The sequence below is a fragment of the Dromaius novaehollandiae genome, chromosome 7 (assembly GCF_036370855.1).
Source record: "Dromaius novaehollandiae isolate bDroNov1 chromosome 7, bDroNov1.hap1, whole genome shotgun sequence".
Classification (NCBI taxonomy): Eukaryota; Metazoa; Chordata; class Aves; order Casuariiformes; family Dromaiidae; genus Dromaius; species Dromaius novaehollandiae.
In genome coordinates this window covers 8134483-8149576 of record NC_088104.1, presented here as the reverse complement: position 1 = coordinate 8149576, position 15094 = coordinate 8134483, and positions in this window count along the sequence as shown.

Genomic DNA, 15094 nt, shown 5'->3' with positions numbered 1-15094 from the left:
TCCTAGGTCCTAGCCATACTTGTTTTAAAAAAAAATAATGTTCTTTTATGTGACATTAATTGAAATTTGTTCTCTCTCTTTTTTTTTTTTTTTTTTTTTTTAACTATTCATAAATATTAAATATGGTAGTTATTTACTTCAAAGTCCTTTTTGGAAAGTATCTGACTTCAGTGTCTGATAATACCACTGTATTATCTCATCTGAATAGAGATGCTAGACTGTACAGATAGGCAAGAAGGTAAAAGATCACGTTGCCTCATGGTGTTTTCCGGGTGCCTCTTTCTCCCTCTGTCTCCTACCCTTCTCTCTTCCCTGCTTCCTCTCCCTCCTGTCTTTGCACTCGTGAGGTTGACATTAGCCAAATAGGGAAGGGGGATTTAACAAAGTTTTTGAAACTGTTTATGCCACAACTGAAGGAAAACTCTCCCACAGCTTCAAGTCTTGCTGTTAGGAGTTGAATGTGTTAATCTTAAAAGATATACCATCACCATCTACTTCTGGAGCAATATCAAGGAGTAGAGCTGAGGTTCTGGAATCTTTTGAAGGGAGAAAAATAAGTTGTAAAAATACACAACTCTTCAAATCCTCTGTATTGACATAAAGCAAGAGAAAAGCCACAACCCACTCCCTACCCCTTTTTTTATATGTGGTTGAGATCCACCTTCCACGTTGCATTGTCCCTTATTTGGTCCTCCTCTCCCTTCCCCCCCCCCCCCCCCACCTTACTCGCCTTCCCTTTCTGTGTGGGGTAGAAGGTAACCCATGCCTGCTAAAGGGAACTTTTCACTCTTAGCTTATCTAACTGACCTGTTGATTTCCAGATTGCCTGAATGGTAACAAAGGTTTTCTACTAAATCAGCAAGCCATAGTCAACCTTTACTTTTACAAAAATATTTATTTGCAGACTTTCAGGTCTCTTCCTCTGAAGCACTAGATGAAAAGTTTGTGATTGTGTGTGTGTGCATGTGCACACGTGCTTACTGACACAAAAGGATGCTGGTAGCCGTTACTGACAGTCTGGAATGTTTTAAGAATATATGGAGCTATAAAGAGAGAGTATAGTTGGAAAGGACTTCTGCGAAGTCACGAGCTTTCCAGAAGGCTGGAGTAATGTTACTATTTTCAAGAAATATCTGCTTTTGGCTTACAGTGATCTGAAGGGTATTTAATCTAGGCATCTGATAACTAGAGATATATTAAATGTGAGATTTTGGAGAAGTACAATAAGGAATAACTGAAGTGAGAACTGTGAGATTACAACTACATTGCTCTTATGTATTCTAGGTGAAGCTTCCCTCTCTCCTATCTTTCTAGCTTTTAGGCCTCTGACACCTGAAGCTATATTCCCATGCCTGGAGTTGTTTAGAATTCTTTGGGGTGATAACGCAACAATTTGAAGTCAGCTTCCCAAATCTGTTTTTTTTACAAACATGAGAAAAGGTTTATTGTTTGGGTTTTTGTTATGTTTGGTTTCTGGGGGTAGATATTATTTGGGCACTTCTATTTCAGCTGTCCCTTTGCAGAAATTAACACTGGTTTAGAATAAACATCTTGCAGGTCACTATTTCCTCTCCCTTCTTCCTTTTTAAGATCTGGTGGTCGCTGTGACTTTTTGCTGGGATAGACAAATGCTTAGTTTTATTGGTAGCCAAATAAAGTCTACCAAAAATGTTTGATTCACCCATCCACCCACCTCATTCTGAAAGCCCCGTATGAATTGCTCATGGTTTCTAAATGGTGTGGCTCCAAAATCAGTACATTCTAAAGAAGGATTATTTATACACCTTGTACCTCATGGAGACCAGCTTTAATTTACAGGAAAAAAGTTCTGTGATATTTGGGAGTAAAATGGGGGAAAAAAAAATCCAATGCAACAACACAGGCTTGCTTTGGGTGCTGGTACTTAAAATAGATACTATAATTCAAAAATTTACTGTTCACCATCTGGGACTTCCATATATCTGCCCCCTACTGTGTCAGTCCACTTATTCAGCTACTGCTGGAGAAGCAAGAGGTTGGATGAGATTGCACAGAAGGAGAATGTCTAGAACAGACTGAATTTTAACTTTCTCTTGAACTGTAGTTGATACCAAGGTATGAATATCAAGACAAATGTACTGTGTTCATTAGGCTTGTGTGACGCTGTTATTCTTGAGACTAAACTTAGATTTGGTTAAAATTTTTCTTGTAGTTTATTTTCTTTCAACAAGGAAATAGGTTAGATCATCTGCAGAGAAATTATGAAGGCCTTGAAAGACTTATAGAAGGCTTATTTTAGACTTAACACAGTGAAAGAGAATGGTCAGTAATATGAACAGCTGGGAGTGGAAGGAGAGAAGATTACAGTGAAAGAACACATCTGACAAAGCTAAGTAACTGACTTTGTAGCTGGTTTTGTGATATGTTCTCTCCTTTTTGCTGGCTTTGCATACTGTTTAACATGAGGCTTTTCTTGATTGTTTGCCTAAAATGCAGAAGCTGTGCTTTGTTTGCTTTATTAAGCAGCAGTGTTTTCTCTAGATCTCAGAAGTCAATCTGTAGTTGAATGTAATCTGAGTGGTTCTTATTCCAGATTATGAAGTTAGGCTAGAGCTACTCATAATACTTCCCCCCGCCCCCCTTCCCCATTCTTCTTCACTGAGCATGACCTTATGGACCAGAATTAATGAAATGGATGACTGCTTAATAACTATAGGATTTTCTCCTACCAGAATTTGCTTTCTACTGAGTCTTCCTTGCTCTTCTTAAGAGCCAAGGCTAGAGTTGCCTGGTTGTAGAGGGAAAAAAATGGAGAGAATTTATCTTTCAGCATCTCATTCACCCTGTGTTCCCAAAAGCATTCCTTTCACATTCTTAGTGATAGCTTGTATTAACTTTGAGAGATGCTTTTCCTTTCTTTTTTTTTTTCTTCCTTCTTTGAAACGTCTGGTCATGTGAAGGTTACTCTTTTTATAGAAATTGTAAATAATTAAATACACCATGTACATAACACTTGTAACTTTGGGTATAAGTAAACATTTGGTTTTCCGAAGTATTTATCTAGTAGATTGTTTTAGGGGGTACCTGTGAGAGATTTTTCATTTAGTATTCTGTGGATGATGACAGTGTTTTTTCCAGCTTTTTTAAAAATTATTATTATTTCCTAGTGTAGGCTTTTTATTTATAGTCTTTCATGGGCAATCATCCCCACCAAATGGACATTTGCTTATTTAGTATCTATTGTCCAGAAGGCACTTGAAATGTAATTACATTTAGTCTTTAAGACTAGCTGTGCATAGTCAGTGTTTTGGAATTGTTTAAATTTATGCCTTTAGCCTAAGGTCTACTGTATTTAGATCTGTACATCATTGTCAAATTTTATAGCAATACCTAATTGGTGATTAGTTTCTAAACAGTAGTGAAATTGATTTTTTTATATATATATATATACTAGTAACAAAGAGGATATATTTCATTTCTTGGAAAAAAATAAGAACAGGGAAAGATTCATTATTATACTTTCTAAACTGTGCTTATGGTGCAAATGAATGAAATTGCAGGACTTGAGGGTTTGTGCCTTTTTTGGAAGAAGAGCTTTTTATAGTGAGATCACATGAACTAAATACAGAGTAGGCATTCATGACCACTCTGAACAGAGATATCTTGATCTCTGCCCTTAGAGAAATTACATTAGTCCGATCAAATGTCTTGACACTTATTAGCAGTTCAGAAAACATAAAATCAAAATTGGTAAAGTGGATAAAATTCAGAGTGTGATCAGAAAAAATGTCATGTGGAACCTTTGTTACATTTGTGTAAATATGCCAAACGCTACTTAATGCTCCTAATTGTCTCCCTTGAACAATTTCTCATTTAACTGAGAAGAGTTGTTCTTTTTCCCTTTAGGTTCATAGATGAACTTCATTTTGCAATTCTGGTAAGTGTTCTACCTAACATAGTATCCCATTCTAGTCTTGTTTTCCCCAGTAACAAAAGTGCTGCTTTTGGGGGTGTGTGGTGTCTTTTTGCTGGTTTGTTCGTTGTTCTTGTTGTTTGTTTTTGTTGACCTTTTTCTTCAGTGTCATCTTGGTCCAGAAGCCTGCTTTTTAGCTCTTTCTTCGTGTGTCTTGGAAGAACTCATTTTTTTGTCTTTCTTCAGCCTTCCTGCTAAAAGCAAAGACTGTAGTTAAAACTTTTTGGTTTGTTAGCCATGCACCTCCTCCAGGAGTTTGTGTCCCTCTTTTTCTGCCCTTGGAATGTAAAGGCCTGTAAATATCATGAGCTTTTTCTTGAGGAATATAGAGCCCTTGTGCCTTAAGTGATTGGATGTTGCGGAGCCACTAGCGCCTGTCTCCCAAATATATCTGGTGTAACAGAACATGCTATCTTCTTGCTTTTTTGGTCAATTTAGTTTTCTGTCTGTGTGAATACTTATGTTCAGGTTTTAAAGAAAATGTAATTCAGGGCAGTTCAGTCTCTTCTGTGCGTCAGATAGCTGTTTTGGGGCGCCTTACAGGGCATTTTGGCCACATACTAGGTTGCATAATATTGCTATAAATAAAAAAGATGAAGATAGCAATTTCCACAACCACGTAGTCACATTTAGGCTTTCAGTGCAACTAACGTAGAGGGTATTCTTTTGTTAAGAGAATTGCTTTGAAGTGGCTGTGTGGCATATCATCACTCTTCCTCTTTAACGAGCCTAGTGAGTCTTTCCTTCTTTAGCAAGCATCTGATTGTTTCCAAGATGGTTTATCTCCTATGTATGTTCTGTGTGTTTGATGTGTTGTATTGTTGAATTGCTTTGAAATTTAAATTGAATTGAAACTCAGATATTTGCATATCTGTTTCTGAGATTATCATGCCTATTTTGTCAGATAGTCTCTTAGCATATGTAATTGGGTGTTTGATAACATGGATAAAATTTACACATGCTTCTAGTTGAAGATCAACTAGCTCAAAGTCATGAACGCACTTGTAAACTAGCACTGAGCTCTAACTCCTGTTCTCAGGATATAAGGTTTTTTTTATTTATCCTAGGCATATTCCTTCTGCGTGTTGTCTTATTTAGAAGTCTTACAGACATTGTTTTTACTGTACATTCAGTTCAAATTATTTTCCCACCTCACATATTCTAATGAGTTACTTCTATATTCTTTTGCACACAGTTGAGTTTGGCATAATCTCTGCATAAAGACATTCATAAAGCTGTAGACACAACATCAAATGACCATCTGTGCAGTTTGGGGTAACTTGTTTCCTGCCTAACTTCTGTTTTCCTTCTTAATATTGAGCACAGAAGCTCTGAAGACTATTTTAATATTAAGCTAAAAATTCTTTCTTATCTCTTTAAGAGAAACATTGATCTTTGTAGGCATTGGTGGTTTTCCTGTGGTTTCATCATAGTGCTTGTAAACAAGCCTCCATGTGAAGGGATTGAAAACTGTCTCTTTGCAGTTATGATAACTGGACCTATGTTTTGAGATCTTCCACCATAGACTGCCACTATCTTTTTTCTTTTTTGTCTTTCGTTTCCCCCTCACTTCACCATTCCTTTCTCATCTCCCACTGTAATAAAATCTGCCACCAGAAAGCATACCTTCCTGCACCAATCTATATAGAACAGCAGCAACTGTACTTGGTACTTTGAATGAGTAAGCTAATCAAATGTGTTGATGAGCCCTGTGTAGATGGAGCGGCATTATCTAGATCAAAAAAACTGTAGTCTGCACACATGAAGCTATGGCCTGGGGCAGGATGAAAGAAATAGCTGGCTTGAGTGCTACTGTGAGGAGGTGCAGTCAGTAGTTCTCTCAAGCCTGGTATGTGCAAGGAAGAGTAGCTATTCCAGGAAGCCGTCATCTTTAACTAAAGGAAAAGGGTTTAACACTTCTTTCTGTGCGATCCTGCTGGTCAGGGATGACAGCTGAGATGCATGCAGTGTGCTCCGCTGCCATTTGCAGCCAGTTGGAACGGAGGCTTTGCAGATGCGGCACAGAAGGGAGGAGAGGAGGAGAATAATATGCACAGGAAGACTTAGAGCTGTTGTGGACTGTAGCAGTCTCAACACCAAAAGAGCTATTCTGTTTTTCCTTTGTCTCAAAAATATACAGTCCTGATCTCCTATTTACCAGGGATGATGGCCTTCCAAGATCCCACCTTCCTTCTGTGGAGTCTCCAAATGAGAAATGCTGCTCCATTTGCCATACTAGCCTTGCTTGGCATGCAAGATTTTTCAGAGAGGTAGTTAGAAAGCTGTAAAAGTGAGGATTATTCTTCTGTAGCAGTACTACTGAGCATCGTGGTAATGCCACATGTGAGGTAGTGATAGTTTCTCATAGACTAGAAAGCTACAGCTCCCTGGTCTGGATACTGATTTTGAAAGCATATTAATTAGCATATCGCAATAGTTGTCTCTTTTTTCTGCCCCTCCATTTTGAAAATACTTTTCGACCTTATTTGGGTTCTGATAATGGTTACACGCTAGTCCAGAAAATATCAGCGGTTTGAAAGCCGTGGTCACAACTGTGTTTATTCACTGGCATTGTAAACTAACTTTTTGATCTGTTGGAATAAAAATGTTTCTAGAGGGAATTGTTACCTTTACAGTATGAACAATGTTGTACTATTTGCTTTTGTGTTAAATACCAGAATTTGCTTTAGTGTACTATAAACTTTTATTTTGGGAGTAGTCTGATTATTTTAGAGAATGTTGATGGAGAAAGTGATTAAAATCTGTACAGCCATTTTATAGCACAGTTAAAGCTTCACAAGGTTTTTGCATCGGTTGCTTGTGAATTGCTAACGAAGAGCTCAGTGTAGGCTCTGCGTTACAGTCGCTGGCTGGGGGTCACTGGCAGCACAGTGCCCAGCTGTTGGTTTTCTATGTCACGGAGCTTCAGCGAGTGCCTAAGCAGACTGCTTCAGCTTGGCCCTTCAAATGCCCGAGTGATCAGCTAAGTGGGTCTGTGCAATAAGCTTTCTAAGGGAGCAGCACAGAGCCCTGTATGAGGTACTATGGAAAGCACGTCTTCAGTAACGCCGCATAATGAAGCGAAATGACAATATGATGCAGGTATGTGAATTCTGAAATAAGAGTATTTAAATAATATTCTGAAAGTAAAGGAATGAAATGTCTATAGACAAATTTGATTGCATTCTTTTCTCCACCAAAGCCATTTTAGGCCTAATCAGTTAGCAGAGAGATCATTGTCCTTAAATCTCTCTCTCTTTTTTTTTTTTTTTTAAAGTGATTTTAAAAATAGTGCTTTTTCTCTTATCTGGTTTAATAAAAATATTTTTGCTAATTTTATTTACTTCTACTAGAATTGGAAAACTGTTGTAAATTGTTAGGCTAAGACAAGACAGTTCACTTGGGTTGCAAAAATACAGAGAGCTGTATTTTTTCTTTAGTGTTTGGTTATCTCCATTCTAACAATGACATACAGTTGAGATTAAAATACTTTTATAAAGGTAGTAAGATATTTTGAACTGAAGAATAGACTTCAAATTAAGATAGCAAGGTTATTTATGGCAGGCTGCATAAAAGTGGGGGTTTTTTTCTTATGCAGGACACTGACTTTTTTGTAGTGTGGATCAAATTCCATTTGAGATAATGAGTGATTTTGGGTGGTTATTAAAAATCATGACAGTTGATTTCATCAAGATCAAGGTCATTTACCTTTTTTAAAAAAAGGGCACTGACAAATCAACCATCAGAACTGTTATGGCTTTGTTATAGACCATGCAACAATACCCTGCTAAAGGACTATATTCAAGTTTATTAGGTTATAAATAACAAATCAGAATTTTAAAACAGCATATCTAATGTGAATAATAAATAGCCTTAAAAAAAAAACAAACAAACAAACTACCAGCTGATATATGTATGCATCTTATCTGACAACACAGTAACAGTATTGATATTGGCCCATGGAGAGTTGCATGTGCATTGTTGAGTTGTGGTGTCTGGTTTCTCTTTTGGGGGGTGTTGTTTTTTATGGGGAAAAGGAAGTGTCCATTATATTTTAAGCTTTTGCTCCCTAATCTTTTTTGATTACAAAACCCCTTTCATAATCTTTAGCATCTAGGGCCCTGAACAGAATCTTTCATCTGTCCTGTTAACTCTAGGAATCTATTTCTACCATCCAGTGTTGGAATTGAAAATTTAATGCATCTTTTTCCAGGGCTGTTTTTTCCTGTTCTTAGTGACATAAAGATCAGAAGAAAAATATAAACTCGTGCAAAATTCAAGTTTTATTCTTAGAATGTATTAAGCATTTCTTGTTAGGGGCTGTATGCAGTTCTAGGTGGCTGTTTTCTAAATGAAACGAAGGTTTGGGTCTTCAAGAAAGCTGCTAAGTGTTTGAAAGTTATCCATCGAAAATGGTCATAGGCAATGCATCTGTGTCCTTATTTAAAATAAGGTATTTTTCAAAGCATTGCTGCAAAAATCAGTCTTTGGATACTTTGAGATTTTTAGTTTATTTCTGTATTATCTGAGGACAAGGACAAGATATGTACTTTGTGCGTTTTCTCTTAAGTGTTTTGTGCAGTTAAATTATTTTTTGCTGCATTTGAACTGAAAGTATTGGTTCTTACATTTCTATCTGTTTTTAGTATGCTAATGTAAATCAGTGCTGAGCTGAAAAGATTTTTAAAGGGCACACCTTCTTTAAATTTACAGTTTGATAAAATAAAACAAGTTTTAAAAAGTTTTTGGTTTTATTTTTTTTAAAAAGCAACCTTAAGAAAACAGGCCAAGCTTCACTTTAATGTTTTACAGCACAAGACAAGTATATGGCCTTAATTAGTGATTATTGTTAATGACATAAGGTAAAAAACATGAACACTTCTTTTTCACGAACTAGCAATCCTATTTCCAAAGGATGCAGGAGAAGCATGCTGTGGCACTCTTTCTGTTCTATTTTATGGTCTTGATGCTGGAAATCTAGCTTCAGTGAATGATCTAATAAATAGGATTTTTTTTCCTTGTTTTTTAAAGGATTATTATTAAGACAACTGAATATCTTTGGTAGTATAAAACAGGCAAATACTTTAATTTGGGGTCCTTGATCTGAATGACTTTATGATCTAAAAATATTAAAAAGATCCTCTACATCTCGTACAATACCATTTTGTATTGTGCACTGGTTTTACAGTTTGTTTCATGGAATTGTTGGAGACTTTTAAAATATATATTTGAAAATAAGTATAAATTGTATGGAAAGTTAAAATTAGGCGAGAGAATGAAAGGAACTGATATAGGAGCAGGGGTAAGTATGCACTTTGGATAAAACAAGGATAGAAAGGGGGAGCTGTGGATTATATGAAACAAAAAATGGCATGAAGTTGGGGAGAGTGCGTGTGTGGGATCATGGATATGCAGCTGTGTATACATCTGCAGCAGAGCTTCTAAACTAGAAACAGCTTGAGAGGCAGGAGTAGTTTTTCTGCTGTCAGTTTTCTCTGAACGATGTAAGCTAAGCCAACAAAATCTTTTGTCAGCATAGTTGCATCTATAGAGCTTTTGCTGGTACAGCAATGTCAAGTGAGAAGGGCATTCATTTTTTACATCCCAAGCCAATAGAACTACACTAACAAAAATCTAAAGTCATGTAGTATTTTATAAGCATTTCTAAATAGTTCTTTCCTCGTGCCTTTTTAGACATGCACATCTTTTGGGAGAGGAGTGGCTCAGACACTCAATATGCGTAGTTCCCACTAACCTAATGCCTTATTTTTTCTGAAATGTGTGGGTTTTTGATAAGTTAATGCTATAATATTGCTTAGGCTAAAATAGCATTTGTCTGCCATCGCAAGTTGCCCTGTGCAGATGCTTGCCAGTTAAACAATGATATTAAAAACTGTTTTCAATGAATTGTCATGAAATCTGTTTCAGAAATTCTTTTGCTTTTTTCCCCTCTCTCCAGCCAAACAAAAAAAAAAAAGTGAGAACAGATCTTAACGGTGCTGCAACTTTAAATGTTGCTTAAACCATTTACAAATGCTTTTGTGATGATTTAGCTGTCTGAATGAAAAGAGAGGGGACTAGCCCCATACTTGTGTTTTGTAACAGTAGGCATATGTTAGCCACTCTCCTTTCATCTAACACAGATTGTTCAATATTAGAATTTCAGTTTCATCAGGACCCTGCATCTGTTGAAATGTGTGGATTGAAAATTGGAACATGAACTTTCCTGGTCTGTCAGAGGAAGGACCTCTGTTCTTGATGTTGTGTAGTTCCCCTAGTCAAAACAAGGATTGCATTTTTTTAGACAGTATCCTAGTACACAGACCTTTTTGCTTAAAAAGATTAGTTGTCTGCATTTTTTTTAAATACAAAACGTACAATTTTTGGCAGTATACAAGAAGAAAAAATCATGAAGCCTGTTAGATTTAACAGTAAGAGGGAGGCACTGTGAAGAAGGAGCCTTAGAGGAACCTCTTTGTCACCTTGCATTGTAACAGTGGTTATATCCTTAAGACAGCTTCATTCACCATGAGGAAGCCAGGCTGAGTTGTTTATTTCCTTTGATGTACTTTGGTCTGATTGTTCATATCCTGAAAGTGCAAAGCGAAGTCCAAGAAGAGAATTAATACCTGAACAATAGCGCTTTGTCCAGAATGGAGCAGCTGACCCTCCTGAAGATCCAGTGCTCCAGATGACCCTGAAGAAGCACTATATAATGCTCATGCTTTTACAGGTTATCTATGTACATTTAAACCTTTCTAGGGCAGAATTTTTGAGCTTATGGATAACAAAGGCCAACAGTAGACTTCAGCTGATCTCCGTAAGTGCTTTAATATCATATTTTCCTATCACTATGTAGAATAAAGACTACTCTGGTCTTGCTGGTTCTTAAATTTCTTATTCTCGTGTAGGCAACTGTATTCCTGAAGGTGCTATCTTAGTATTCTTTGTCATTGTAAGCCAAATGTCTCTATTGTGTTCAGTAGTGTGCTAACAGGAGAAAGTAAGGCAGCGGTAAACTGGCTTGGATTGTTGTTTGGAGACAGAAGCGGGGGGGAGGGGGGGGAAGGCAGTTAGTAATAGTATGTCTTGGCTTCTTATATGCATATTACTGTGAAAGCTGTCCTCTTTACAAACCTCTCAGCAATCTTACGAACAATGGTATTATCCCAACTCGCAGTCCAACTGTGATGGAGCACTGTGCAGTCTCTCAAACGATTTTTAAATATGAATAATGTGCAAAACCTTCAAAAGTAAAGAAAAGGAGATTTCTTTTAAGTGTAAAGAACTATACGACTGTGAGGGCATGTTTCAGTTTTTTTCTGACATGCAGTACTATTATTGTGTACAAATAACCTGTACTTATCTAAAGCGTGTATAGGTTTGAAGTGGTCAGATGTTTGACGGTTATGTTCTGATGAATCTTACTGCAGTGCTTTAAGATGATGTCTTTTTCTGTCTTCCTTCCTCCTTCAGGCGCGCAGACTTTGCACCGAAGTCAGTGGAAGGTAATATGATGGTGCCTTGGTCACACAAGTGTGAAGCCCAGTATCTTAGTGTAAGCAGGCTGTGAAGGTCTGCTTGAGCTAAGATGCCAGACCAAGCATGAGTGCTTGAGGTGTAAACATCTCTTCTGCCAACTTTTGCTGTTTTAGTAGTACCTCTGATAGAGGGACAGGACAGATAAGTAAGGGAGGAGATAACCTTGTATAACCAGTGGACAAGATTAACTAAAGCATATCTATGAGAGCCTTTTATCAGGATCACAGTTCTGGGATTTTCCTTCTGTCTTCTGAATTTCTTTTGGAGAGAGATTTCTCAAGTAAGTCTACAAATATCTTGTGGTAAACTTGGTGTTATTTTTGTCTAGCTGGATTTTTTTTTAATGCTGTCTAGACTCAGTAGCATGTAACTTGCATAGGTAGTAGAATACATCCTGTCCTTAACTCATTTTGGAAGAGGTAGAGCATAGAGGTAGAGCAGTGTGCTATGATTTTGTATTCTGATTTACCATCGTATTTTTTATTTGAAAATCGAATTACTAAATGGCCTGCTAAATTGAATCAAATAAGTATTTTCAGTGCTAATGCAGTAAATAGCATTCGGTTGTTAATTGATTAATGTGTAACTTAAAAACCTCTGTAGACCCTAGCATCAGGGAAAAACATAAATCTTTTATGTAACTGTATTAAAGTTAGTGCAGCATGGATTTATTTGTATAGCATCTTTCAGTATATAGATGTAAACAAGATCAGGTAATTTTTTTGTTTTGATTCATGCTTCCAAGTTGGACAGTTTTCTTATTTAAATGCTACATAAATAATAAGGTCAATCCTGCATGATGAAAATACAGTTAATAGAGAGACCAGAGGAAGTCTTTACTCCTAGTTAGTAGTTTAATGGGTCTCAAGCTTAAGACATTAAGAAAACATATAGGAGGCCTGTGCACAGTGTTGTTTGTGTGTTGGCATTTTGGAAAAAGGAAGGAGCTGTTCCTGCGTAATTCTGTTTTTTGTGTCTTTAAGTTGGAGAGTTGCTTTGCATTTTCTGTTAAATGAACGTAGATCAGTTGCTACATCTTTTTAAAAGCTGTGTAGTGGCTTAAAAAGTCTTTGAATCTACAGGCTAAAGAGAGAGGGAGCAGCAAATGAAGGAGGGAGAGCAAAACTTTGAGTGTAGACCCTGGTTCATGGTTCCCAGAGTATTGGCGTGAATGGCCCCTTGGCAGGCAGGAGAATTGTAGTTGCCACTGGAATCCTCCCTTGTTCTGCAAGTCAGGATTTCAGAGGTTTGGGTCGTCCGTCCCCCCACCCCGCTTTTCCTTTTTCATGCAAGGAAATTTTCTCTGGTGCTTTTCCATCCCCTCCCTTCCCCTAAGGAAAGCTTCCTGAAATGGATTAACCTGCACCAAATACAGGTGCCTATCAGCTTGCTCATCTTTAGAATCAGGATTCTTCCACAGGCTGTTGGTTAATAGTCAGTTGATTCCCCCCCTATCCCCCAAGAAGTATTAATCTGTATTTTCACATAGCTCTTCAATAGCACCAGCCCAACTAAATTACAGCTACAGAAGAGTATCCCTAATTTACCACTGACAGAGCACAGAGCTGACATAAAACTCATCACTACAAAAACAAGGAGATGCATCTGTCTCGGTCCCTCTTGTTGCTTATTTTGTGCTGACAGGTGCTCATCAAAACTCCATGTGCACCACTATAACTCACTAGCCCAGCAAAACCTACCCTAGAGAAAGAGCTAGACAGTTTTTTGTTGCTTTGAGTTGAATCACACTGCGGAAAGGTTCAGTAAGTGCCAGAGCTGGTCTAAAGGTAGAGGTGGGACCATGCTCCAACAGCAGTGGAGGCTATAGGGAGGAGGAAAAATTGAGGCCTGCCCTTTTTGTTAGCAGTGAGTTCTTTGTTAATACGGCTGCTGGTGACATGAGTCTCACTTGCCAAAATTAACCATTTCCTCTGCTTTGAGTTTGTCAGAGAACTGTTTGCAGTTAGTGGTCCTCAAGAACTAAGCAGCAGCTGGATGCAATAATTCTCCTTAATTTTTAGTAATGTAAGAATGAGATAATTCAGATCTATAGCTTCCTACTTAGGATATGAACATTTTCCCATTTCATTCTGACAAAGAAACTTATATAACTTTTTGTGGGTTTTTTGTTGTTGGTTGGTTGGGGTGATGTTTGTTCTAATCATGGGAACCCTGAGGTTGTGATATTATAAGTAAGTTGGTCGTCTTTAAATGTTGCCTAAAATAATCAAGTTGAAAAATAGCTGGAAAAGCTCTTGTGGTGGTAAGTCCTTTATGTAAGAGTCTTCAAAGTTCCCCCTCCCTCCCCCTACCCCGAAGGTCCTGTCCTTTCTTAAAAAAAAAAAAAAAAAAAAAAAAAAACCACCACCAAGGGGAAAAAAAAAACAGGCAAGAGTTAGCATTTCCCCATCTAAGGAAGGCTTACATCACCAATACACTAGGGCTAAGGCAAGACTAAGCTGCCAGAGACTTTGCTGTACTCAGAAATCGGTTCTTCCACTGAGGCTGTGGAGAGGGGTACTACATGAAGCTGCTCTATAGGTTGTGATAAGCAGCTTATAAGGCCAACCTTTTTTTCTCCTGTAGTTAGTTTTTTAACAGACTTTGTGAAATATCATGGATCCTACACAAAGCTCAGGTCTCCCAAAGGAAAATCAGGCGAATTCCATATATGTGGATTCCCTTCAAGAAGGCAGTACAGTTTCTGGTGAGGATAATACTAGTCTAAATCTTTTTGTAGGAAAGGTGGTGGTTGTTTAGTGCAGAACACTTTTTATGCCTCTCCCCCTACCCACCCTTCCTGATGCTTCCTCTCTAAGGAGGATTATCCTTATAATCCTGCTTCAAATGAGAATAGAAATTGCTAAAACCATCATTGATTCTCTTCAGTTTCATGGAATACAGTGTGGATAGTATAGAAAATAATAACCCACCAGTGTGATTCCTCTGAGCATGTATGTGTGTGTAAATGGGTCTTTCTTTTAAGCAGAGGAAAGTCAGCTGTCTGACTAAAAGCTAGCAGGATTAGAGAATTCAAAAAAGAAAGTTTGTAGCAAAAGCAAAGCAACAAGAAGAATATATAATTGGCAGTATCTTCTGTTGGATTAATATAATGTCTTCATCGCTCTCCAAACTAGGTTTTGAGCACATGCCCAGCCTCTTTACTGAATCTGGTGATGAAGGTCATTCTTCTTACTGTGACTTGAGGATTCCTGATTGCTGAACAGAAATCTTCTATATTGCATCCTCTGTTCATCCCCCTAGGACTGCTTTTCTCCTGAGGTGCTAGACTCTGCACCTTTCAAAGCGCAAAGTGTTATAGAAGTACTTACAGGACACCTACAGCTACCAGAGAGAATCAGTTGTGGAGTCTGTATCTCTTCTCATATTTAACAAATGACACATGGAAAATACATAGCAAATGTAACAAAATAATACAATTAAATATATATATATGTAAAAAGCTGGGGCAAATACCAGACTTGCCTGTGTCTGTGCCTAAATTCCCTCCGCCAGCTTCCTCTTGATCCTGGCTTTCACCTGTCTCTCCAGTGGTTGGGGCCTTCTAGTACTGGCATAGAGAGCTCAGAATACTGCTGC